The sequence below is a fragment of a genome, unplaced genomic scaffold (genome assembly GCF_019419815.1).
Source record: "Pyrus x bretschneideri cultivar Hongxiangsu unplaced genomic scaffold, Pyrus_bretschneideri_v1 Contig39, whole genome shotgun sequence".
NCBI classification, from domain to species: domain Eukaryota; kingdom Viridiplantae; phylum Streptophyta; class Magnoliopsida; order Rosales; family Rosaceae; genus Pyrus; species Pyrus x bretschneideri.
In genome coordinates this window covers 3138209-3164203 of record NW_025999712.1, presented here as the reverse complement: position 1 = coordinate 3164203, position 25995 = coordinate 3138209, and the positions used below count along the sequence as shown (strand labels likewise).

The following is a 25995-nucleotide window of genomic DNA, read 5'->3' as shown; positions in this document are numbered from 1 at the left end:
TTGAAACTATTTTACATACCGAAAATAGGTTCTTGTACGTAAAAATAATTACCCACATACATACATATATACATATAACCATTTTTTTTTAATACGGGGTTTTACAGTGTATCACTAGGGCATATTGAAAAATCTATTGTCATTTTGATTAATACTGGCAAACAACACTACAAAAATAAAATTGAGAAATGTAATTCAATTTGAAGTCTTTCTCTTATTCTAAGCAAAAAATAAAAATAATTGTCTCTTATTGATAGCTGACAACGTGGAGGAAAAAGAGTGGAAAGGGGAGGGGGTACGCGCACAGCGCATGTGGTGTTTTTTTATGATTTTTTTTATTTTTTATTGTTTTGTCCTTATCAGTAAATAAAGTTAGTAAATTATTTTTGATTAAAAATGCAAAGATTTGAAGTATTTTTCATTAGTTTTCCCTTATTTCTATTACAATTTCTTTCGTAGTCGGCGCTACTTGTATTCAAAGAGTATTCTCTTACAACTTTTGTTGAAGATTTTGTGCACAAAATCTTCCCCATGGCAAGTTATGAAGAGATTAAATTTCTAGTTAATGGGCTTGATGTTCTTTTGCCTTTGTTTTGTGCGCTACCTTGTTACTTCTCTTGCTTCTCACCAATACTAAATTGGCCAAGTTAACCTTATGTTTTTGCTTTTGAGTCTTTTTGGTTTGAGGATCTCTTTGATTTAATCTAGGATGTTATCTTTCCAGTTTGTCCTATTTTTTTATATAAGAAACGATATTATTATAGTATAGGGGTGAGAGAGTGGGTTAAGCCTCACAATAAGCTAGCAATAATGTGGTAAAAAAAAATAGCAATGATGTGGTTTAAATTCACCTTTGATGATAATTGAACCTAAGATTTCTCAAGTGAAAATGAATATGACTAAACCGTAGTCCTAAGTAACAATTCGTTCTAATCTTAACATTTTAATAAAGGGAACTTTAACGAAAAACTTCTGGTACTGTTCACTTTAACAAAAAACCACAATTTTACACTAAAAAGTCAATCATGGTACTATTCACTTTACCCTTTATTTTTTCATTATCATTAAAACTCAAAGTTTTCAAGTCTTTTCATTAGTTTTCCTTTTAATAAAACCATTATCCTTTGTTCGAAAAAAAAAAAAATTTCTACATTATTTAGAATGTAATATCGCCGTCACTAATAAATGTAATTTCTTAGTAAAAATTAATTTTGAATTTATGGTGCATTTCAAATTTTATTTTATTTTTATCACGAACAATAGCATTTGAACTCAAAATTTTATAAATTGAAGAAAAAAATGTCATATTTATTAGGACAACCTTCCCTATCATCTAATCGATTCCTTCTGTTGCGCAGATGAAGCTGGTTCGATCCCATTGTTGAATAACAAATACTTAGAAAATGCTGGTCACTTTCCGAAGTGTGGTAGCTTTACACGTAAACTTCACGTGGCAGTGTCTGTTACTAGGACAATTGGCTGCTGCAAATTACAATCATGATGATTTGTAATTTTGTACTATAAAGATCAGTATGCGTATTGTGTCACATGCCACTTTCCCATTTGAAAGCTAAAGCAGCCGCGAGAATATCTTTTAGTCGAAGTTGGATATTTATGTATGCCTTTGCATGTGATTTTTCTGTAACGAAGGAATTGTATATTGGACTGCATTAGTATGCTAGGTTTTGCTAGATTGCATGCCATCATTAACTAGGGGTTTGTGCCAATAGTCTAATTCCGATCGATTTTACCCAAGATTACACAACTGATTTTGATGACGAATATCCCCTGATCATGACGGTTTATATCAATGATTAAATGTCACGTTGAAGAAAATCTATGACATATTATATTATTAACATATGACGTTAAATTGAAAGTGTATTCACGTTATATAAATTCCTTTCCCGGTCTATAGAATCTCACATTATGAGTGTATATATAGGTTTAGTTTGAATTATAACTCGTACAAAAATTAAACCAAATAAAACCTAACAATCAAATAAACTATTTAGAGACTTTCCAAAACTAACAATCATGTGAAACGAAACACACAAATTTTATATTTGAAACCAACAACAAGCCAATCAAATAATTTCTTATTAGAGGAATACTAGGTACCTTCTCCACTTTCCTTTCTCAACTTGTCTTTTTCACTCAATGGATGCCCTGGGGATCATCGTTACTCCTAAATCTATATAATTGTGTTTAACATGACAAACTATATTTATAGATTATATCTCATACTAATTAAATTACAAACTATATTTATAAAGACTTAAATCTTAAGAATTGTCATACATCAAATACCAAATTTAGCCAAAAAATAAATAAACCTAAAATACTAATATTTTCAAGAAGTATTTACCGCCATCGGCAGCCTTTTATTTTCTTAATCTCGGATATATCATGCCAACTTTCAACATCAATCAAAGTGGAACAAACAAACAATCAAAGCAAATGTCGCTTTATTGAAGAGGAAGAAGCAATTATTCTTATAAATTCTGGTGCGGGTTCGATTCTTAATGATTTTGCTCTTCTGTAACAACTAACAATTTAATTCACTAACAATATAATTAAAAAAAACAATCAGATAATCTTAGCATAAAAAGAACAGAGAAATGATATTTTATGTTGATATCAGTGCATTTCGACGTGATATAAATATAAATGGTGATCACTACAAGAAAATTTCAAGTGGACAAAATATTGAGATACGTGGCTTTCACAAAATTGTGACAGACCTTCTCCTCAAAAAAGTTTATGGCCAAATTCATAGAACTTTTGTTTATGACTACTAAAAAAACAAACAAACAAACAATCAGATAATCTTAGCATAAAAAGAACAAAGAAATGATATTTTATGGTGATATCAATGCATTTCGACGTGATATAAATATAAATGGTGATCACTAACAAGAAAATTTCAAGTGGATTAAATATTGACATACTTGGCTTTCATAAAGTTGTGACAGACCTTCTCCTCAAAAAAGTTTATGGCCAATTCATAGAACTTGTGTTTATGACAACTAGCATAGAGCACACATTTTGTATATATGTAAATAATTTCTCTTAATAAGTGCATATATTTTTTTTAATATTGCATAATTACTATTTTGTCCTCCTTATGTAAATATTGTGTATCAAAAGTGAGGGTAAAATTGAAAAAATATGATTGTCATTATCTAAAAAAAAAGAGGGTAAAATAGGGATATAATTGTCATTTTGTTAAAAGATACAAAATTACTATTTTGCCCTCCTTTTTGTCAATAGTGTGTATCAAAAGTGAGGGCAAAATAGGAAAAAAAGTTGACAAGGAGGGATTTCTTAATAATAGTATAGATAACTGTTTACATTATTAAACATTCTGTAAAGATTATCTTTACAAAAAAATTCAATTAAAACTAAGGTTGTTTAGTCAATCAAATATAATAAATAGATAGACATTTCGTAATACTTGACGAACTCTGATGATCTATTTTTATATAGTTCAATGACTACACAATCTAATATTTCATTGGTTTTGCCGAAATGATCTTTATATAGTGATTTACAGTTCGACCATAAACTGTTTTTGTCTAAGAATCTCTCCACAATTTTTTTGAGCCAATACTGTGGATGCATATTTCAGCCGTCTTCTCAGTTGACGAAAATGCACCTGCAAAATAATAACACCTAAAATTAAGGCCAAAAGCCTCACGTGCCCATGATGATTTTTGAGGGGGGGGCTTTGGCCTAGGAATCTCCGATGCCAAAGTTAGAATTCTGAAAAGAATGTATTTTGAAGTTTGTGGGTATCAAATGACTTAGCTTTTTAGTGGGATTATAGGGCTATTTATAGAGAAGCGGCCGGCCCTATTTGGAGAGTAGTGGCCAACCATATATAGTGTGATTAGGTGAATAATTGCAAGATATTACGTGAAATAATATCTTGCAATTAACATAGCAATTAATCCTAAATTAAATAGGAAATTTGCGAGTTACCTTTTGAATAAAGATTTGATGAGGAGTGATGAGAGGAATTTTAATAAATACCATTTTGATCATCTTTGACTCTTCCTTGATTGAGTTGTTATTGTCTGTTGTATGCGCGTGGGAATCCCAGTGTGTCTCGAGAGTAATTTTGTCATATTTACCCAAAAGTTCACGTGTTGCGTCCATAATTTTCTTGATTATATTTAGCTCTATAAATACATCTTCAAAAAGAAAAGCTAATAAGGGCATCTTGGTTAAGCTAGTTCCCAAATAGGCCACAACAAACCGAGCGAAACTAATTGTGGTTAATAAGTTTGGTTAGATTCAAGTTTACAATTTCTTAGTTGCACGTATGGGTAATGTTGAGGAGATCACATTCAGTGAGTCACATTTGTACCTCATTTTAATAGAGGTAGGGGTCACCAATACAAATAGGCCAAACTTGTATAGAGAAGTGTTATTAATGTGGTCTTCCTACCATTTTCCTAAACGATTAGAGTAACTCCACCAGATAAGAATTGCCCTTTCAATTGGGTTTAATTCCCCCCCAACCCATTAAAAATTGCTCCAGCAGTTGCAAAACCAGTGGCAATTGATGCAAGGGCAGGCAGCATGGCAGATGCCCTGCCAATTGTTGCAAAGGGCCGCACCCTTTCTTTGCACCAGCAAACAGCCGTGAGTCCCACCCCCATGATGACCAAATGAGCCAAACAGCTCTTTCATGATGAAATGGAACCGTTGGAAGAAGTGATGAATAGCATATGAGAAGAAGGTTTTGCTTGGAAGATGAGGAAGTTTCATACATTTCAAGGGAAGACGGATCAAGCGACACTAATTGTATCCCCTAGTTTAAAATTAATTATGATTGTTGTAAGGCGATGACTTTCAGTTGTATTTGAAATTATTTATTGGAATTAGATTTTAATTATGTTTGTTATAACGCCCACATTCATTAAAAATTTAAAAAATATATTTGTGAATAGTAATTGCCCTTGTCATTGCCCTTCTTCCACCCAAACTGGTGGACTTGCACAAAACCACTTACTGTTTAGAGTTAAAAATAAGGGCAATTTTATTGCCCTCGTGCTCCAATTGTCATTGCCCTCCACCAACTGGTAGAGATGCTTTTATGCAAGACTTTAATTTCCCCATTTTGAATTTACACCCGCAACACACTTAACATACTCCTTAAGAGCAACTCCACCGTTGCTTATTGCCTTGGGGATAGGCAACTCAATCCACTCTCCTCCCTTCCCAAAACACTCCAACCCACTCGAGCAATTGGGTTCAAGGTGAGCCCGGTGGAGAAGTTAGGCAATAATTATATGGCCCATCACCCTGCTTATGTAACGCAAGGTTGACGTCAGCCACAATTTAAATTATTAAAAAATTATAAAAAAAAAACTAATTAAAAATATAAAAATTATAATTTTTTTTTTATAAATGCCTAACAATGTTCTTCCACTTTACACTACATTTCAATATTTTCAAATGCTTTCAAACAATCTTTTATTATTATCCGAAATTAAAAATAAAGTTATCTTTGATTATTTTATAAAATAAAAAAAATATTAATATTTTAATACGAATTGCTTGGACTATTCAGTTTAGGATGGATATGCAATTGGGTAGTTACTGTTTATTTAAAGAGATTGAGTTGCCTATTGCCCAGATGGACTTTACTACATTGAAAGTGCTTTAAAGATTTTATTTTTCGGTTCTTAAAATGAGGGCTTCACTAATGTACCGGATTGTGATCACTTAACTTCTTGAGCCAGAAGGTCTTCCTAGTTATGTCCTAAATTATATAGGTGGCGCCTGTGGTATAACATGAAAGGTTGGAAAGTTTATGCGAGCTGGGGTCATGCATGTCCACCTCGTCCCACATGAAGGGTAAAAAAAGGCTAGGTTCGTTTCAAAACATTTTTGTTTGGGGTGACTTTCAAATCGACCACGAAGCTTAAAAGTTCTCACATTGTCCTTAAAGATGTTGAGATTGTATCAATATACACATTTATTTGAATAAAACTCTTTAATTTTAGAGACATGTAAGTCACAGTTGCACCATATCAACTAAAAAACTCATTAGCTTAATGAATAATTAAATGTTCAAATATCCAAAAAGTGTAAATTAATACAATTTCAAAACCTTGGGGTCAATGTGAAAAAATTAAGATCTTACAGCCTATTTTAAAAATCACCCCAGAAAAAGCCTAAGGACCTGGCTTTGTATAAATAGTATTGCTAGCCACCAGCCTAACTCCAGCCTTGGAACAAAATAAGTTCAAAAGTATGAGTGAGCTAGATTAGGTCTAGCTTTTGTGTTCTTCTATCCGGATTTTCCAAACTGTTTTTTAAATTAGGATTCATCTCTTCTTTAACCATAGGCATATTAGCTCTCCCATTAGTCGTTCTTATTGTCTTGTCTCTCTTAAATCAGGTGGATGGATCTTAGCTTCTGTACTTCCATACTGATATCCATACGATAGGATATATGGATTCTTTTTCGCTTGTTCTCCAACTTTATGAGTCCAGTCCTCCATTCATGGGTTAATTGTCTTCTTTTTAGGGTTAGGGTTTCTGCTTCTACAATCTGCATAATTTGCATGAGGAATCTCAAGACCATCTGTCAGAGTAAGTCAGTATTCGCGGGTGCAGCATCATCAAGATTCACATACAGGCAAGGGGGCTACCTTTATCGATCGAGTAAATTGTTACTGCACCAATCTGAATATTTCCTTCAACTTCCTTTTGCACTTGAAAGGTAGTTCCTTCGAAGTGGGAATCTTGATGATGCTGCATCAGCTGGTACATGACTATTTGGCATCCGCGTCGATGATCCCTGTGAAGAATTAAGGTGAGAGAGCAATTTTTGAGGTGCCAGACAATTGATTTTTGGGGTTATTTTAGTTTTAAATCCTTTGAAGATTATTAAGTACTAGTATTAATCATGTCTTTATCTTCTACCATATGTTGTTGGCTTATCCGAATTAAGTTGACTAATGGATGAAACGTCACAGTTGGTGTATCCTGCAATTAATTTTTTGAATTTTGACCATCGTTCGTAGATTACTGGTGGTTAGATGTGTGAATCCATTCACAACGTGGAAATATAAACTTGTTTCTGACGATAAGTCTGGCAAATGAAAATTAATTCAAATTCGGATTTTATATTATTTAATTAGCTCTTTACTAAGTTCTGCACTTCTGCTAGTGCTGCCTTTGATTCAAACGGACAGCTGTAAATATGAGATGATATGATCCAAAGCACCATCTTTGCTCAATACTTTTGTTGTGTTATTGATTTTCTAGGCATTTTTACACCACAAGAACATCAGAGCACCTGATGGATCTTCAGATTGGCCACCAGCAATGCACGAGGGCAGGGTAATACTTTAATCATGATTAGTAATGGTTCATATACTTTGTTGAATCTTTTCTGTTGCAGTCAGTAAAATTAATCTGTTGATCAACGTTTTACCTCAATACACCTCAATGGGTTTTAATTGTGTAAAAATCTTACTCAACCAACCCAGGTCATTACTTTTTAATCCTTATTTTTGTTGGAGGTATATCACTTCGTTGTTATCACAATATTCTTCTGAAGTTTAGGAATTGGAGCTCTGATGTTTGTTTGATTCTCTTTGCTTAAAGACTATTGATTTGTAAGGGGGTTAGGTACCCAAGAATATTAATGTCAGGAATCTGATGTTTTATGGTTTACATCTGAAATCAGCTTTTAGTTTATACATGTCCTATGCCAATTCATGACATATGAAATACCTTTTGGCTTTGCTTGATAAAGAGGATTAGCTTATGTAGTACTATTCACTATATCGAAGACATTAAAAAAAAATGATAAATTTTTTATTTAATTTGTCTAAGTTGAAGGTTACTTTTTAAGAGAAAATATCCCCTACTAATCACCACAAAAATGATAGGATTAAAAAAGACAATTATTCTTCATTAGTAATCTTCAACTTGGACAAAATAAGGAATTTGTCATTCATTTCTTCTTTTAAAATACCTTTAGTATAGTAAATAGTCATGTACAAACCAATCCTCTATGTCAGACAAGACCTTTGTGCAATAAATAAACAAATATATATGAAGTATATTGATTCTGTGAGACTGTGGTCATCATAAAGTAATGAGGTGGAGGGTGAGTGAATAACCAAATTTATTAATTTCTCATCAGTTGAATGGAAAGTGGATTAACTTTTGTCTCTTATTTGAAGGCTTGACTTGTGCAGTTTGATCAAGTTTTCGCAATTCAGGGTACCGTTTAGTGTGTGGACAGTCTTTGCAATTGATCAAGTATATATAATCACGATCTTGATAAATCCCCTCTCAACAAAGTCAAGCTTTCACCCGGTAAAGGCTCAAGACCAGTGTCTGACAAAAGTTGGTAACCCTAATTTATTGAAGATCTAGATTCATATATTCTGCATGAAAACTTGACTCTGCCTTTATTAGGTGATGTTTTGTTTCCCAGAAATCAGATGAGAGTGGACTAATTATTCTTATCTTACATTATCCGTGCAGAGTCGATAAACCAAAATTTCGATTGGTATTGAAGGTTGATGGGAGAGAGTACAAGAAATAAACAAGAGTGAATGAAGCAAAATGTTGAAAGAGAAAATAACTTAAAGTAATTTTTATATTTGGTTTTTAGTTTTTATTTTGTGTACTTTTACTACTAAAATTTCTTCTACATCTCTTCCACCTATCTTCCTCCATTATTTTATAGGAAACTTTAACGAAAAACTTTTGGTATTGTTCACTTTAACGAAAAACCACATTTTTACACTAAAAAGTCAATCTTGGTACTATTCACTTTATCTTTTATTTTGTTCTTGTCATTAAAACTCAAAGTTTTCAAGTCATTTTCATTAATTTTCCTTGTTTTATATCCTTTATTTCTTCCATGCACTATTTCTCTACTATATAAAACAAAAATGAAAGCTAACAACTAATTAAAAACAAAATGATTATCAAACAGTTTCCTAAGCGCTAATGTTGTTATTTAGTTTGGTAGGATAATAACTTTTTTGCTGAAGAAATCAGAGTTTGCGATACGCTTAAACAAGACTGCAGGAAGCTATTTGAGCATTCAATATCAAAGCCTGAATGCTTTTCTATAGGTAAGGGATGCACAATGGATGATCCCAGATTGGAAAGATATATACAATCTTGTCTCCAATTTAATTACTTGACAAGTTTTTATTGGACAGTTAAGTTTATTTTTTGAACACGTGGTATATATTAATTAGCCAATAATGCTGTTAAAATTATGAAAATTCACAGGCCAATCACTTTCTTTGTAGTAATCAGAACACGTCTGCAGCTAGCTTCTTAACTGGTCAATGCTACAAGAAGTTGTTTGGGTTAATATTTGAATATTGGGCTTAAATAAAGGAAAACCTAAGGATGCCAAATTAAGGGAAGACTTGCCCGAAGCCCGTTGAGCCCAGGAACAAATTGAAGCCTTCTCAGCTAAGACACAAGCCACATGTCTATAATTAAAGTGACAAGTGATGAAGATTAATCTACTATCAGCCAAAGAACACTTTCCAGTGGCATTTATAGTAAAAAAACTGATGACTCACTATCCTCCAAGTGCTTTTGGGCAAGAGTAAAAGTTACAGCAGTCGGGCCAAACTGCCTATAAAATGAAGAAAAGACAACGGGGACAAGGACACTCAACCAATCAAACAAACAAACTTACAAACTCTGCTCTCAAGCCAGATTTGCATCCAAAAGCTGAAATCAACCCGTATTCAGTCCTTTTAGCGATAGTTTCCTTAGAAAAATTATCTTTTTTCTAGTATAAAAGCTCTGCTACCATTCCCAATGTTGTAGTATCGATCATCTTGTGTCAACTTGTTTACCATCCATCCTTTTTTTTTAGCATATAACCCCTGTAAATTCAAAAAGAAGTGACTGCAAGAAGTTTAACCTTGCCAGACAAGGTGAAATCTTGCCTGAAACCTTTTGTTTGTTTTCTTAATTAATAGATATATTGCTTAATGCATTATCTAGCATGTATTCAAGCTATTTCCACCTGTTTTTCTATTTTAAAAGTCTCATTTGAGTGTGGATCTGGTTAGTTTGGTGGATATCTTTTCATTAAAAGTAGTTTGGGACTAAACAAATGACTTAAGGGGCTCTGGACTCCCTTCATTCGAACATGCAAGACCATGAACTAAAAGTCCTTGTTTACAAGGCAAGAAAAAGAACTTAATGTGGACTTAACCCATCCGCGACAATCATTTGATAACAAGAAGTTTAAGTAACTTGGGGCGCAAGTAATCAACTTAAAACACACTTGTTCTACATATGTTATACTGAAATAGCAGTCACACACCTAAGCACTTACTTAGTTTTAATTGTGAGCCTCAAGGCCTACACCTAAAACCCTACAAAGGCACCTTTTAGAACTAACTTTGTTCTCTTCTTGTAGCACATCAACAAGCAAGAGCCTGACTATACATCCAAAATGCCAATCCATTGAGGAGCTATGCTGAGGTCCGAGGAGCCTTTCTCCAGAGAAATCTTTGCCCAAACATAGTTTTGGCACACTCGGTGGGATCTCATTGGCCTTGTATGCTAAGAAATAGAAGGAAAGAGATAACCTTCAGGTGGAACACAGAATACGGGCCACCTCAGTATCTACCAAGATTAAGCATGACAGATCATCCAGAAGATTTCCCCCTTTACGAGGACCAGCTATTATAGGAAGCCCGACTTCATCTGAGAAGTCGGAAGGGAATGTGACAAATGAAGACTTGCAAGCCACTATGGTGTAAGTGTTGAAAAGTATGGAAAAGATTACTCTGGAAACTAAAGGAAAAGTGAGTAGACTATGTTCCTTAATAGGGAGTTTACAAAGAAGATTAGATCTTGAGTACTCTACTCCCAAAAATGGTTATGCCGGGGAAATGATGGAAGAAGTAAGTCCTGAGAAAGAACCAGTTATTCCTTTATTTCCTTTGCTTGAGGAAAAAAAGGATAAAGGAAAAAAAACAAGGAAAGATCTAACGTTAGTCAGCTAGTATTGAAGAAGATCTTGGAAACAGAGTTGCCCGATTATTTTCACTAGATAGTAGGGGCAGAGCAGGCAAGAAAGAAAAAAGTATGGGATGCCCCAATTAATTGGAGAATCCAGTGGGAAAGGTGAGCAAACAACTACAGACAAACCCCCTTATAGGCCAACATCATTGGCTAATAAGGGAGGAGGGGCCAGATGGAGGAAGCTTGAACTAAAAAAAGAAACTTTCTCGGGCAATGATTGTAGCCCGAAATGGGAACCTCCACATACCCCACTTAATAATCAGTCAATCAACAACTCAGAGAAGAGTTAGCCAAACTAAGAAAGATAGTGGTCTAGAATGTTCAACCTTGGGCTCGCCCGCTGTTTAGGATCACCTACCAGAAGCCATATCCCGAGTATATTGATAAGCAGAATCATTTTTCCCCTCAACTTCAAGATGTCCGTGTTTCCAACTTTTAGTAGAGAAAATGGTAGTGTGTCCTCTAGAGATCACATTTTCAAGTTCTCTAACCATTGTGTGGCGTTTGAAGACAATCCTAACTATAAGTTAAGATTGTTTGGGAATTCGTTGGTTGGCCTAGCATCTCAGTGGTATTCTTTGTTGCCCCCCAATTCGCTAATTGGGGGCAAATGGAGATGGCTTTTCATGAACAATTCTATAGAGTGAAGCCCGAGATGACTATCAATGATTTGGTGGAGGTAAAGCAATATGAGCATAAGTCTACATAATACTTCATGATGAGGTTTAGAAAGACAAGGATGAGATGCCAATTCCCTATCAATCATGCCCAGTTTATATCCATTGCTCAGAAGGCATTGAGGCTGCTTTTAAGAAAAAATTTTTATGATGTACTATTCAGTGAACTGGAAGAATTGGTGATTGCTGCCACAAAGTATGAAAAGCTGTTGAGTGAAGAACAACAAGCGAAACACTCATCCAAGGTGCCTCATTTCTACAAAAATAAAGCTGCAATTCACTAAGTAGAGTTTGAATGAGCAGAGCCAGAAGAAAGTGATGGTCATGGAGGAGAATGAATTGAGATGTGTGCAGCAAAGATGAACACCCATTTTAAACCTTTAACAGTGAAGGGTTTAGTCCAGCCAGTCAATGATCAGAAGGTGGTGATGAATGATGGTGGGTTTGTCTCTATGAAGCCTTCTAAATACCATAGTTATTCTTTTGATTTAACTAAGGCCTCAGAAATCTATGAAGAGTTGGTGCGAGCAAGAGTAATTATGCCCAACAACACCAAGAAGATGCCTAAGCCAAAAGAATTAAGAAGAAAGAAGTATTACAAGATGCACTATACCTTCAACCATTCCATAACTAACTGCGTCTAGTTCAGGGATTTGATAAGACCTCATAGTCAAGGGGAAGTTGCTCTTGGAGAAACCCGAGGCTAATATGATGATTAACACGGATCCCTTCCCAAAAGCCCCAATAAACATGATCAACCTGACTTGGGCTGAGAAAAAGAAGGGAAAAACCACTTGGGAAGTGAAAGTAGAAAGAAGGCAAGTTGATAGACCAACAAAATAAACTATCAAGTTGCTCGAGAAACCCAAAGCAACCATAATTAAAGGGTTAGTATTGTGTAGCAAGTGCCAATGAGAATGTAAGCTAGAAGTGCCAACATTAAGAGCTATTATTGATCAAAAGTTGATAAAAAAAAGAGAGATAGAAAAGCAAGAAGCCTGCAGAAGCATCATGCGGGCAACTGAGAATGAAACCTCTAGAAATGTTTTCCAAAGGTTAGGAGGAGATTTTGAGCCAAAAAACTTATCCGAGGTATTCAGAAACCATAAAGCCTCAAAAGAAGTGAAAGATAAAGAAACCAAAATACCAAATGTGTGGAGGTTAGGCATCCCCAGCCAAGTTATGAAGGTGGTAATGTTAAGATAAAGGGAAAAACAAGGAACCTAGCATCCCTAGTCACCAAGAAGGATTTTGCCCGACTTGGGCGGAAATGGTATATAGTTGGAAAGGATAAGAGATCTGTCAAGGAAATAGGAGCTTATATGATTAGGGAGTCCAGAGGCAGCACGAAGCTCATATGAACTCACTAAATAGCAGAGGGGGCAACCTTGTTTGGCAGAGAAGAAAGAGACTTAGGAGTAGGAGCAGGAATGGAAGTGGCATCAACAGTCTTAGCCTTCTTCTTAGGCCTAAAAATAGGGATCCCTATGACCCCAGAAGCTAGAGGAGGCAGGGGAAGATCTGTCTTGCGCACCAAGAGCGGTGGATATTTACCCGAGCCCTCTCTAGAACCCTGTTACAAACCAAGAACAATAAAGTCGGGAATAAAGCCTTTGAATAAAATTAGAGAAAGCTAGGGAAAGGAGTTAGTATACTTGAATGGAACCTGAAGCCTTGGAAGGAGGGGGACGATGAGTTGTGACACTTAGTTACTGAGGGGGGTCATCCTTGCTTGCTAGAGAATGAGAAATGTTGCCCAAGCCCTCACCAGAAGCCTATAAATATCAAGGGAAAAGACAAGTGTCAGTAAGTTAGTTTGTAGAAAGCAGAAAATAAAAGATTAGGTATTAGTATACCTAAGGAAGGATTTGACAAGATTGGTGAGGCACTTCTGTTACAACAGCACCCTGGGAAACCCGCGGGTTAGTTACCCCTGAGACCACAGGGATCTCAGGGACTATGGGCTCCCTGGATGCAGTTGTTGTTGGTTGATGAAACTCTTATGCTGGGGAAGATTGGGAAAAAAAAAAGCAAAAGATGATGAGTATAAGAGAATGAACTTTGAGCATAAAATAAGGATAATCATCGAGTTGCTGTTGTCTTCCACAAAGTGCAACATCTCCCCAGTCTTGGGATTAAACTGGGAAGTTGGAGTCACCACCAATGCTAGAGGATGAATAGAAGACATGGAAGTTGAGCCTTGCCCAATCGAAGACGCAGGTTTCCTAACCTTGGCCTACAAAGGAATGAAAGTCAATCATTAGCTTCCAAAGTAATAAAGTTACAAATTTTAAGCCAAGGGTGAGAAAAGTATACCTTGGAAGATTTAGCCTGAGGAGGAAAAGCTTGTGTTGTTCGGGCTGAGGGTGAAAATGCATCGGGCTGCGAGATCCTTTCCTTTCTTATACCCTGTTTCAGGCAATCGGGCAAAGAGTCAATAATAAAAAATAAAAATAAAAATGAAAGAAAAGAAAAAAAGGAAAACTTCAAAGGAATGACTTGAGATGCAGGTCATACTTCTAGTTCTTTAAGGGTGGTATCAAGAAGATCATTGGCCTTCTGGTGCATCTTCACACCTAATGGCTCTTCCTTTGACGCAATAGTGGGCTTCTTGGTTGCTTGAGGTCCTAGTTTTAAAGAAGAAAGAGTTGTTACCCCATAAAGTGAGATTGCAACTAAACAAAAAAAGAAGAACGGATAACTCATTGGAAACCTTCTGCTTTTTCTTACCCACATCAGGTGCAAGGGCAATAGAAAACTTAGAGAGGATTAAAAGGTCTTAGAGGTTTGAGCCCTGGTCCTCTTCTTGGTTAGATTTGCCCGAGGTACGGGCAAAGCAGACCGTGACTCGGGCTGCTCTTCAGGATCAGACTCCGAAGATTTTATCACTAATGTCATTGTCCGACGTGTTGCCCGAGGCTTCACTGCAGGCTCAGCCTCACCCTCAGAGTCTCCAAATAACTTGGAGACATCTCCGCCTTCCCCAGCACCTTGTCTCTCTGCCTCAGTCACAGCCTTTTGGAGGACAAATGTGTTCGCAACTTCTTCGTCTAGCCCGACATCCACCTCTTCAATGTGGCATTGCGCTGCAAGATCAAAGTAACCAAGGAAGGATTAAAAGAAGGCAAATTCATAAAATATCATAAAATACAAGTCAAGAAGATAAAAATACCTATTAGAAGACTTGATTAAAAGTTGACTAAAAAGGCGATCATGAGACTCCTTGAGATCTCCTTCGTACTTCTTAATCCACTTGGTTTCCTACCGAGTAGAGAACCTTGAAGCATACTCGAAGTTGAGAGCCATGGACTTTCGAGCAATATTGCTAATGACTTCCAAACTACGTTGGGCAGTCCGAAATGTGACCTCTTGTGGAGAACGAAGATGAAAAAGAGGTGCCACAATGTACAGAGTCAAAAAATGGAATAGGAATAGCTTGCCTAAAGCCCAACTGCCTGCTACAGAAGTTTGGATGATAAACTTCCAGCCTATGCTCGTAGCGGTCGCTCCTTACTCCCCAGGCTAGGTCCCTTGGTTGAATGCAGCTGATAAATTTCTCTCTGTAGAAGGCAGTGGCGTTCTCCCCGAAGACATCTTGGAAAGCTTGGTCGAAGAACCAAAGATATCTTCTTAATACTGAAGCCCCCCACTCCAAGTTTGGCTGAGTCTTGCAGACTATGAAGAAGTAGAGTCAGAAAAATGTAGAGTGATTGGTAGGTGAAGCCTCAGCAAGAATTCGGGCAAGAGCAACACTTTCAGGGAACTCCAGGTTGAGTGCTCAAAGCTCAGGGAATTACCATTGCAGCCATAGCTGGATCATCCAAGTCTGCCCATTGAGATTGGTATCAAAAGGCTCGCCTCTAGTCATCTCATATAGAAGATGATAAAGATGAGTGAGGAGAAAGGGGCCCATAGCCACATCATCAAAATTATGCAGAGCTTCCACCAGAGGGATCCACTCGAGTTTTACTCCCTGGACTTGTTGGGGGAAAATATGTTTGTTGAGCCAATACAAAAGAAAGTACATGTGCTCTTAATCTCTGCTGGCAGTAAAGAAAGTGGAGCCAAAATTCTTCTTGGCAAAAGGAATGAAACCTATGAAGGAAGTCTCATAACTCTTAAAACTAGAAGAGTTGTACTCCAACCTGATAATGGGATCAGAGGTGCTTGAACTCTCAGAGTTGGGCAAGAAGAGGGTGACTAATCATGGGTAACATCCACGACTCTACCCGAGGGCCTTAACCCGAAGACTTGGGCCATATCGAGGATGGTCGGGGACATGGGGCCCATCCTGAAGTCAAAAGTATTGGTGCCAAAATTTCAAAAGAGGAAAACCTTGGTCAGCAGTTCAGGCTTGGCGATTACTGTAATCTTGGACAGCATAATTAGCTCATATATGTCGTTGTTCATCAATTTCTTCTTGAAAGTGTGCTCGAGCTCATTTACCCATTGCACCTAAGCTTCATCATTCATCAAAGGAAATCCTCATTGATCGGCAAACCATTTAGAGTAAAAAATGTCGGCTTTGACCAAGAACGGGTTTAGGGTGAACCAATTCTCCTTGGGCATGTTGTTTTCCACAGCAATAGGGACTTGAAAAGTCCATAAAAGTCCCAAGGAGTGTACTCCTGCCTCTTCGAAGAAAAGTGAAGTCTGAAGGCTAGCCCGAGGGCGGTGAAGGCCATTGAGCAAACGACGAATAGTGGTGATCCCCTCACTAGTCTCACAAGAAGATTGAGTTTGAGCAATTTTGGGTGCCATTGAATGATTTTAGAAAAGATAGTAGAAATTCAAAGCCAGAAAGCAAGAAGGAGCAGAGAACAAGAGAGTACTAGGAAAGTTGGAAAATCTGGGAAGTTCTGAATATTCGAAAGTTTGAGATTGCTAAGGTACATGGCCGAAGGGTTTAAGTGAGGATTATATAGTAAACTGTTAGTTAACGTTGGAAATTGTGGGTTAGTGCAAAGGTTTAGTTAACCATGGATGTCTTGAATGGTGCAAGTCCCGAGTGAAGGCATGCAACGGCTGTTTAATCATCATTAACGCCTCGATTTGCAGACTCAACAATGATTAAAGGGGGCATTGTTTGGGTTAATATTTGAATATTGGGCTTAAATAAAAGAAATCCCAAGGATGCCAAATTAAAGGAAGACTTGCCCGAAGCCTGTTGAGCCTACGAACAAATTGAAGCCTTCTCAGCTAAGACACAAGCCATGTGTCTATAATTAAAGTGACAAGTGATGGAGACTAACCTACTATCAGCCAAAGAACACTTTCTAGTGGCATTTATAGTAAAAAGCTAATGACTCACTACCCTTCAATCGAGCAAGAGCAAAAGCTATAGCAGTCGGGCCAAACTGCCTATATAAGGAAGAAGAGACAACGGGGACAATGACACTCAACCAATCAAATAAACAAACTTACAAACTCTGCTCTCAAGCCAGATTTGCATCCAAAAGCTGAAATCAACCCATATTCAGTCCTTTTAGCGATAGTTTCCTTAGAAAAGTTATCTTTTCTCTTGTATAAAAGCTCTGCTACCATTCCCAATGTTGTAGTATCGATCCTCTTGTGTAAACTTGTTTACCATCCATCCCTTTTTTTAGCATATAACCCCTGTAAATTCAAAGAAAAGTGACTGCAAGAAGTTCAACCTTGCTAGACAAGGTGAAATCTTGCCGGAAACCCTTTGTTTGTTTTCTTAATTAATAGATCTATAGCTTAATGCATTCCCCAGCATGTATTCAAGTATTTCCACCTGTTTTTCTATTTTAAAAGTCTCATTTAAGTGTGGATCTGGTTAGTTTGGTGGATGTCTTTTCATTAAAAGTAGTTTGGGACCAAACAAATGACTTAAGGAGCTCTGGACTCCCTTCATTCGAACATGCAAGACCATGAACTAAAAGTCCTTGTTTACAAGGCAAGAAAAAGAACTTAATGTGGACTTAACCCATCCGCGACAATCCTTTAATAACAAGAAGTTTAAGTAACTTGGGGCGCAAGTAATCAACTTAAAACACACTTGTTCTACATCTACTATACTGAGATAGCAATGGCATGCCTAAGCATTTAGTTAGTTTTGATTGCGAGCCTCAAGACCTACACCTAAAGCCCTACAAAAGCACCTTTCAAAACTAACTTTGCTCTCTTCTTGTAGCACATCAACAAGCAAGAGCCCAACTATACATCCAAAGTGCCAATCCCTTGGAGAGCTGTGTTGAGGTCCGAGAAGCCTTTCTCCAGAAAAATCTTCGCCTGAACAAAAGTATCATGTTTTATGTTTCTTTTATCTTTTTGCCGCAAAACATTTCTTATTTACATAGTAGTTCAAGTTCAAGTAAGTTGCACATGATTTCAAAAGTTGAGTCTTGAGACCACTTTAAGAAAATCTAGTACTCTGCATTGGGAATAACTTTATAGCAATGCCGATCGATGTTCCAAATTGCTATGAATTGCTTGGTCTGCGTTCTAGAAATAAATAAAATAAATAAATAAATAAAATCTTAATTGACAGGGCGGACATTTACAATATATTCAATTCTTACGTTTTCCTTGCCTATGCATGAATCAATATAGGCTATAACATAATAGATATTTAATAGTTTTTCCACTCAAATCTTGTTGTTACCTACCTAAACACTACTTAATATTGAAGCAATGCCAATCGATGTTCCAAATTGCTATGAATTGCTAGGTCTGCGTTCGAGAAATAAATAAAATCTTAATTGACATGGCGGACATTTACAGTATCTTCAATTCTTATGTTTTCCTTGTCCATGCATGAATCAATATAGGCTATAACATAATAGATATTTAATAGTTTTTCGACTCGAATCTTGTTATTACCTACCTAAATACTACTAAATATTGCAGCTTTAGTTAAGCTTGGATTATTTGCTCTTACTCATTTGCCTTTTAGAATGAGATAGATGCTCCTAGGTAAACATATCATTAATCTCAAGGTGTAAGCAGGATTCGAAGTCAGACATTTCTATTGAACTGTTTACTAATTATCAGTAATCGGAATTAAAATAAAGCTTATCGCCACTAAAATTGTTTACAATTGCCCATAATCAAAATCAAAATCAGTTTGATTAACAAAATAAACTTGTATAGAATAATTCTATTTTATTTTTCATTACCTATTGCCAATAAATATGTAATTATTGTAGATAGAGATAAATGTTCAAACTAAAAAAAATGTGCTATTTTGCTATAAAAAAAAAAATAACAAAAAGTGCTATTTTGATCAATGTAATTAATTAATTAATTAATTAATGTATTTTTAAATGAGAATTTTAACGAAAAGCCTACGGTACTGTTCATCCTAACGAAAAATCACATTTTTACACTAAAAAGTCAATCCTAGTACTATTCACTTTATTTTGTCTTTATCGTTAAAACTTAAAGTTTTCAAGCCATTTTTATTAGTTTTTCTTTTTTAAGTTTCTCTTTTAAAATTAAACTCCTTAGATCATCTCTAAAGGAGATGTCAAATTTTAAATATAAAATTTAAATTTAAAGGCCTATGTGGCACATTGATTTTTTTTTTTTTTTAATTTTGTTCTCCAACCGATATGTTAAATTTAAACTATTATTTATTACATTATTTACTTTTTATAGTTGTATTTAGTATTTTTAAACAAAAAATAAGTATAAAAATTATGAAAAGCATTTATTAATTATTAAAAATAGATTTGAAGCTACTATCAATTTTGACAACAACTTCCTCTTTCCATGTCATTCCACATAAGAATCGGCATTTGGTTGGAAAACACTAGTGATGTTTTTTTTACCGTTATTACTGATGTGGACTTTTTAACATATCATTTGGTAATACTCTTACCAAAACAAATAAAAAAAAAAGAAAAATTACCAAAAATGATCCATTTTCTTAATCTTTGACTAAAATAGGACAAACCGGCTATGCACAAGCCACGCACACCATGCACAAAAACGAAATGACAAAGATACCCACACATAAATCGGAAAAACTGACAGGTGATGACGTCTTTTCTGATTTCGAAGAGAGAGCTGTGCGCTCTGGTTTTTTGAGTTGGCTAAGATCTGTGAGCATATTATATGCATCTCACTATGCATGTCATGTGCATGTAGTATGCACATCATGAAAAACCCAATTCGTCAAAACCGTGGCTGGTGAAGTTTGAGGAGTCGAGTTTCGGGGACCTACGATTGCTGCATCCAATCAATAATAAGCCACTCTTCTACATCTAATTCTTCAAAGGAATTCAATTTGTTGGACTTTAAGATTGTCGAATTGCGAAAATCTTATAGTCTGTAGTTTAGGAACAATATCAATGTTGTTACGGCTTGTGTGAACAAAGTGGTAGTCATGGGTGCAAAAAACTTGAATGATTGTGGTATTATAATGATTTGCAATGGCGGTTCTTGAGATTCGGGGATGAAAAGTGGACCCATGTGGATGAACAAAGCTATTCACCTCTTCTCATCCTCCTCCACCAAATCATCCAATCAAAAGATTCAAAACTAAATAAAAATAAATTAATTAAAAAAAAACTCCATTTCACATCTTCAGTAACTAACCACCACACGATCATCAGCAAGCTGCCACAAAAATGCAACACCAAATCGACGACTGCTGCCGCCAAAACTAATCCGAGAGGTGGGATTCGGTTTGACATCGAATTAGGCTCCATTTGGGATCGAGGAATTAGTTTTAGGCTGAAGAAGAAAAACAAGAATTAGGCTTTTCTAGTTTAGGATCGAGGGCCTTATGAAGAGCCTTCTTCTTCAACGAGAGATGCCTCGGGTTTGTGCAAAGGTGTGGGTTTTGGGCGAGAAAGATTTTCGGAGAAATGTGCAAATGTTGATTGGATTGGAGTAATTGATCTAATTATTTACGAGGACAATTAGGTCATTTTCAGTTTTAGAGAAATCCTAATTCTATCATATTATTGTGCATGTGTGTCCATATTTTGTGCATATGTTAAAAATCCTATTTTGATCCAAATATTAAGAAAATAGGTCATTTCTAGCAATTTTCCTAAAAAAAGTTGAAAAAATTAGACAAAAAAAAAAAAAGGAAAACAACCCAGCAAACCCATCATCGTTCCCACAACGTGAAAAAGCCCCGATAGTCGTTTTCTCCTCATCCTCCTCATCCTCTTCTCTCTCCCAGCAAACCTGTCATCGTTATCATCGTTCCTAAATTCAAAATCTGATACGTGAGCTCAATTTGAAGGAACTCGACGGAATTTTGCAGCAGAGGAAGAAAATATTTATGGGTAATTTGGATACAAACAGTTTGATTCCGATCTAGCCTTCCCTAATCCGATCTCCCCCTCAGGATTTCGATTCCCCCAATATTAGGAATCAAACTTTTGATTTTAAGTGGGACCCGTGTTACGGTTAACTCTACATGGTTTGGTAAACAACGGAGTAATCCGAAAATGGGAATGACTTTCATTTTACTCGTTCTGTTTCCATGTTTACTATAAATATTTTTGTTTATACAAGCTAATATTCTACACGGGGAAGGCACACAACTATAGTCTAACTTGACTACGTTTAGATATGTAAAAACTACGGAAATATATTTGATACAAGCGAAAATTAACAGGAAAACAAAGTATTTCAAAATTCCACACACCACGAATACTTTGTTCTTCACCATATAGAGGTATTTTAAGAGTACAAATAAGTATGATAGGAAATAAATCAAAAGAAACCTTTGTTAACGCTCAAAACTAGGAGGTTAACAAAAACTAGTATAGTCTAGCCTTGGTGGGCTCGAGATATAAAGCTAAATTGAGAACAAGGGGATTTATGTGGTTCACCCCTAGAAGTAGGCTGCATCTACTATAGTAATCTAATATATATGTGATGTGGATGACAATAGCTCTCAAGACAATGTAACGTGATTTTGCTCTTGTGGCTCCCACCGCTTATAAGGGGTATTCGACTCCTTTACCTAGGTCCTAAGTGAGCCCTAAAATTCTTGAGCTCTTAATTCTCTCACCGCCCTATCACTTAATCGAACACATAGATACAACCTATATGCTATTCCTCAATTATCCACATGACAAGTGGAGAGAAAGTGCCATTTACATGGAGCTACTTGCATGATATTCTGGGTCATCGCATCTTGAGTGCATCGTTCATGAAAGGGTGGTTTAAAAGCATTTTGCCTTAGCTATAGGTTTGACAGAATTTATGTCTCTTCATAGACTTCATTTTCCTTCAATGGCCAATGCGTGACTTAGAATTGACGTCTAGACATACCTATCCTTGTCGTGTCTGTCAACTGACTTGAGCCGTCGAAAAGTATTTTAAGTTCTATGCTCGTCTCTTCTTATCAGTAAACAATTCAAGTTACTAACGATTGTTGATGTCGGTTGTCTTTCGTTCTCATAGTGGTGTTCTATCATCTAGATTCTTTGGGCAAGTTTGCAAGTACAATGTCTTGATCTTCTCATCCTTTGTTGGGCTCTCTCTCCTGGCCCATATGTTAAGCCAAAAAACAACTACATATTTTTTAATAGGTCTACAAAGACTCTACGTTAACAACCTTAGTCTACCAGGGCAAGGAAACCTATACCTTAAAACAATAACATAAAATAAAATCTCTAAGTAAATAAAAAAAAAATTCCTTTTTTCAATATTTCCTACAACTCCCTCAAATTCATGATGGTATAATCATGAGTTTGCCAAGAAGAAAACCAAAGTCATTAGCATTATGTAGATAATGATCGTCATCAACTTCACGTAAACATGAAGATTATTGCAGTCATCTTAAGTGGTCACCAATCTAAACACTCGAACAGTCAACTTCAAACAAACCAAAAAGAACAAAGTCATGACAAGACAATAACGTCACGGTAATCAATATTTTCTAACTAATCAATTCAAGTCACTCAACTACAACTCGACACTAACAAGAATATATGGCGTTAACTGTAATTTCAATCCCTTCTATTTGCATTCTGTAACGATGTATTTAGACTTAGGCTTTTGATGCAATGTTAGACTTACATCTCACAATTTGTTAAGTATGCCATCAACTAATTACGTGTAAAAATAATACCCTACATCTTTGCTCATTTAGATGCTAAATTTGCCCACATATATAATTTTTTTTTAATGAGACCAGCTGGTAACTTCACCACTGCAGTCCACTCTTATGGGGTCGAGAAGACTCACATAAACATTTTAGCCTTCCTCTGACCGTCATCGTGAGATTGTCCACATATATACTAAAAAATAAAGGCAACATGGACACCAAACCTAACAACAACAACAAAAAGGACAGAAAACGACCAGCATCTTTTAGTGGGTTTTATTGGGTCCGTTTCTGGGAGTGACATCAAAGAAATGGACCAAGCCCTAGTGCTATTGTAGACAACTATGAATTTTTTTTTTTTAGTATATCGATATTTTTATCTCAAGATGATAGAGAGTTTAGCAAAGCCACACAATAGGCAGCCTAATTATGTAGACAACTATGCATATTAATCTCAGTATATGCTCAGGAAACAAAATAACTCAATGTGCATGAGTTTATATTTCTTTGATTACAACAATTTTATTATTTTGAATTTTTTAGATATCCACACATATAATGATATGTTGGAAGTTATTCTGTAGATACTATTTACCTATGCACTTGAAATCTTACGCTTAATTCTCTTTTCTCTACATAATCATTTGTATGGATAAGAGAAATGCTTTTCTCGCTTCCCTCTTTACTCTTTATCTTGTTGCACTCTCCCTCTTATTTATAGCTATAAGATTGAATAAATCAATGATAAAGTAAAGAACAAAAATTCACAGGAATGCATGAAGAACAATGTAAGAGTGTAAAAGTCATTTCCGTGTAGGTAATTATCATATTGCTCTTTTTACTTCTATATCTGTACTTTTTGGTGGACAAAAAGATTAAGAAAATGCAATGTAAAAGTATGAAAGTTAATTGAAGGTATAGTACTTTAAAATTATGATCAGTGTAACATAGTATACCATTTGACCCAAAAAACATTATCTTATATCAACGCATACCTCTGATCAAGATGCATGCTTAACCAACAAGGCACTATAATTGTCGGTCATGTTATGTGTGCTCAGCTCAGGCCAGTGTGTACTCATCGAAACTGTAGAGAAAAGCCATTTATGACTGATGCTTTGCTTGTGGAATGTTAATGTACATATATAGTCTAATCAACCGTCCTCCAAGGATATTACACAAAATAAACAGGCCGATTTCGAACGTCACTCTGACATTTTTGTCTCTTAGAAAACCATTATTTTTGGGGCACATATGAAGCTTAGCTGCGACAGTGTGAAACGTGAAGACCCTTTTGTTTTCTTTCAGTAGTTCTCTCCGGTTTTATTTTGGTTTAAATTAGAAGAGCGTAGACAAAATCATAGAGGGGAGATTGAGTCGTTTGACCAGTTTTCTTTTTATTTTGATTGTAGTACGAAAGGGTCCACGCCTTCCATGGTTCTACGGTTCTACCTCCTCCTGGCCACCCTTTGTGTTTCTCACATGTATGCATGTGGGGACTCCAACTACCAAGTGCTCATATTCTTAATCCCACATGATGATCAATCACATTAATTTCATATTTTAAAATGAAGAATTACATGATATTAGCTCTTTAGAGTAAGACAATGTAGAAAGCGGGACTTTAACTTTTACTTAAGGTAAAGAGTCCTATGTGCTCTGTTTTTTGAAAGTTTATTTTTCAATCTGTAATTGTGAAAATTGTATTTCTAATTGATGATGTTTGTCGTTTTATTTTATTACCGATATGTTTCTAACTTCAAAAGGAAAAAAAAAATATTTTCCTTATATACAACACATAAATAGATGAAGGAAAGAAAAAAACCCTAGAAGAGTTAAAATGTGCATAATGTATACCAACCATAACATACCATGACTTTATTTTGACCATCACCAAAATTTGTTTTACCAATCAAATTGTCACCAATTCTTCGTTAAACATTTTAATTATAATCATGGCCATGAAACTTAATGGTCTTGATTCATTGATCTAAATTAGACTTGATTCATTGATCTAAATTAGAAAATAATTCAGATCTTCTGCTAATATTTTCTGCATCGATATCATGCTTTGTATTAAAATTTTGACTTCACTATTTGGCTTAACATAAACTCATCAAAATACTAAATACTAAAGTGTAAAATCCTACCTCTAAATAGGAGATGGTTAAACTTGGTTAACTAAAAGTTAAATCACCAAAGACTCATATATACCTCGATTATTTTCTATGAAACATTTACCTTGATTCTTTAAAGAAAAATCTTTAGAATATTGTAAAGACCCACAAGGCACCGCCTGTGTCAAAAGCACATGCACCTGTTTATTTACCTCTGTCTTGAAGGACTTGCTTAAGTTCATTTGTACTTCTACTAATTTTATTAAGTTTGAAATTGATTCATGGCTTGTGGTCAAATATTCTTTAACAATGTCTCAAATGTTCTGTTAAGGGCACATGGAAATAGTTTTTTTCTTCAGAGAAAAGCTTTAATTGTAATATTTTTATTTAAATCTACTTTCTTCCAGCAAATTAAATTGAAATTGCAGTACAGAAAATAAGGAAGAACCAAACAAGTTTAGAATAATAGACCTTGACTGGTCAAATATCTTCTAGTAGAACACGATTAATATGTCTAATTACATTCCCAGTCATAAGGTTCTCTCATCTCCTTCTTTCTTTGTTGTAGTTAGGTCATATATTGTAGTAATTGAGTGAAAGATTAAGGTTTTCTTGTTATACAATTGTGAAGTTATGTTTATCAACATTCATGTCAATAGTTTTAACTTTTAACCATCTAACTTGTCTGCTAATTAAGAGAACATTTTTCTTCGCCAGAAGTAAAAGAATAAGAAACGCTACTAGAAGTTATGAAATGGTCAAATCATGAGCTAGGGTTCCAAATTTATTTTCCTTTCTAGTGTCCTTCTTGCAGGTTACATCAATATATTAGGAGAGAGTGTAAAATTAATCTTAAGAAGCGTATAACATAAATCATTTTCATCATGCACATGCAGGGATCAGCACCAAAGTCACAATACTGAATATTTTAACTAATTTTTACTTGAAATTAGTTAAAATATTGCTTAGAGATTTCAAACTCTCTGACTGCTGATCCAAATGGGTGCACCGTGCATATGCATGAGAATTCTAACCTCTTACATGCATATTATATAAACTCGTATATATGCTACACTTATTATATATAATTCCCCATGTATATATATATAGT

At 35.5% G+C, this 25995-nt stretch overlaps 1 long non-coding RNA gene across 4 annotated transcripts; it reads left to right on the top strand.

Moving 5' to 3' along the window:
- Positions 1–6254: 6254 nt before the first annotated feature.
- Positions 6255–10032, top strand: LOC125468547. 4 transcript variants are annotated; one of them, XR_007250950.1, is made up of 5 exons: positions 6255–6832; positions 7288–7362; positions 8214–8626; positions 9014–9119; positions 9283–10032. It is a non-coding gene; the product is annotated as an uncharacterized LOC125468547 (long non-coding RNA). The 4 variants fall into 4 exon arrangements; XR_007250949.1 differs by having other exon boundaries at positions 9014–10032; XR_007250947.1 differs by having other exon boundaries at positions 8214–9119.
- The last annotated feature ends 15963 nt before the right edge of the window (positions 10033–25995 follow it).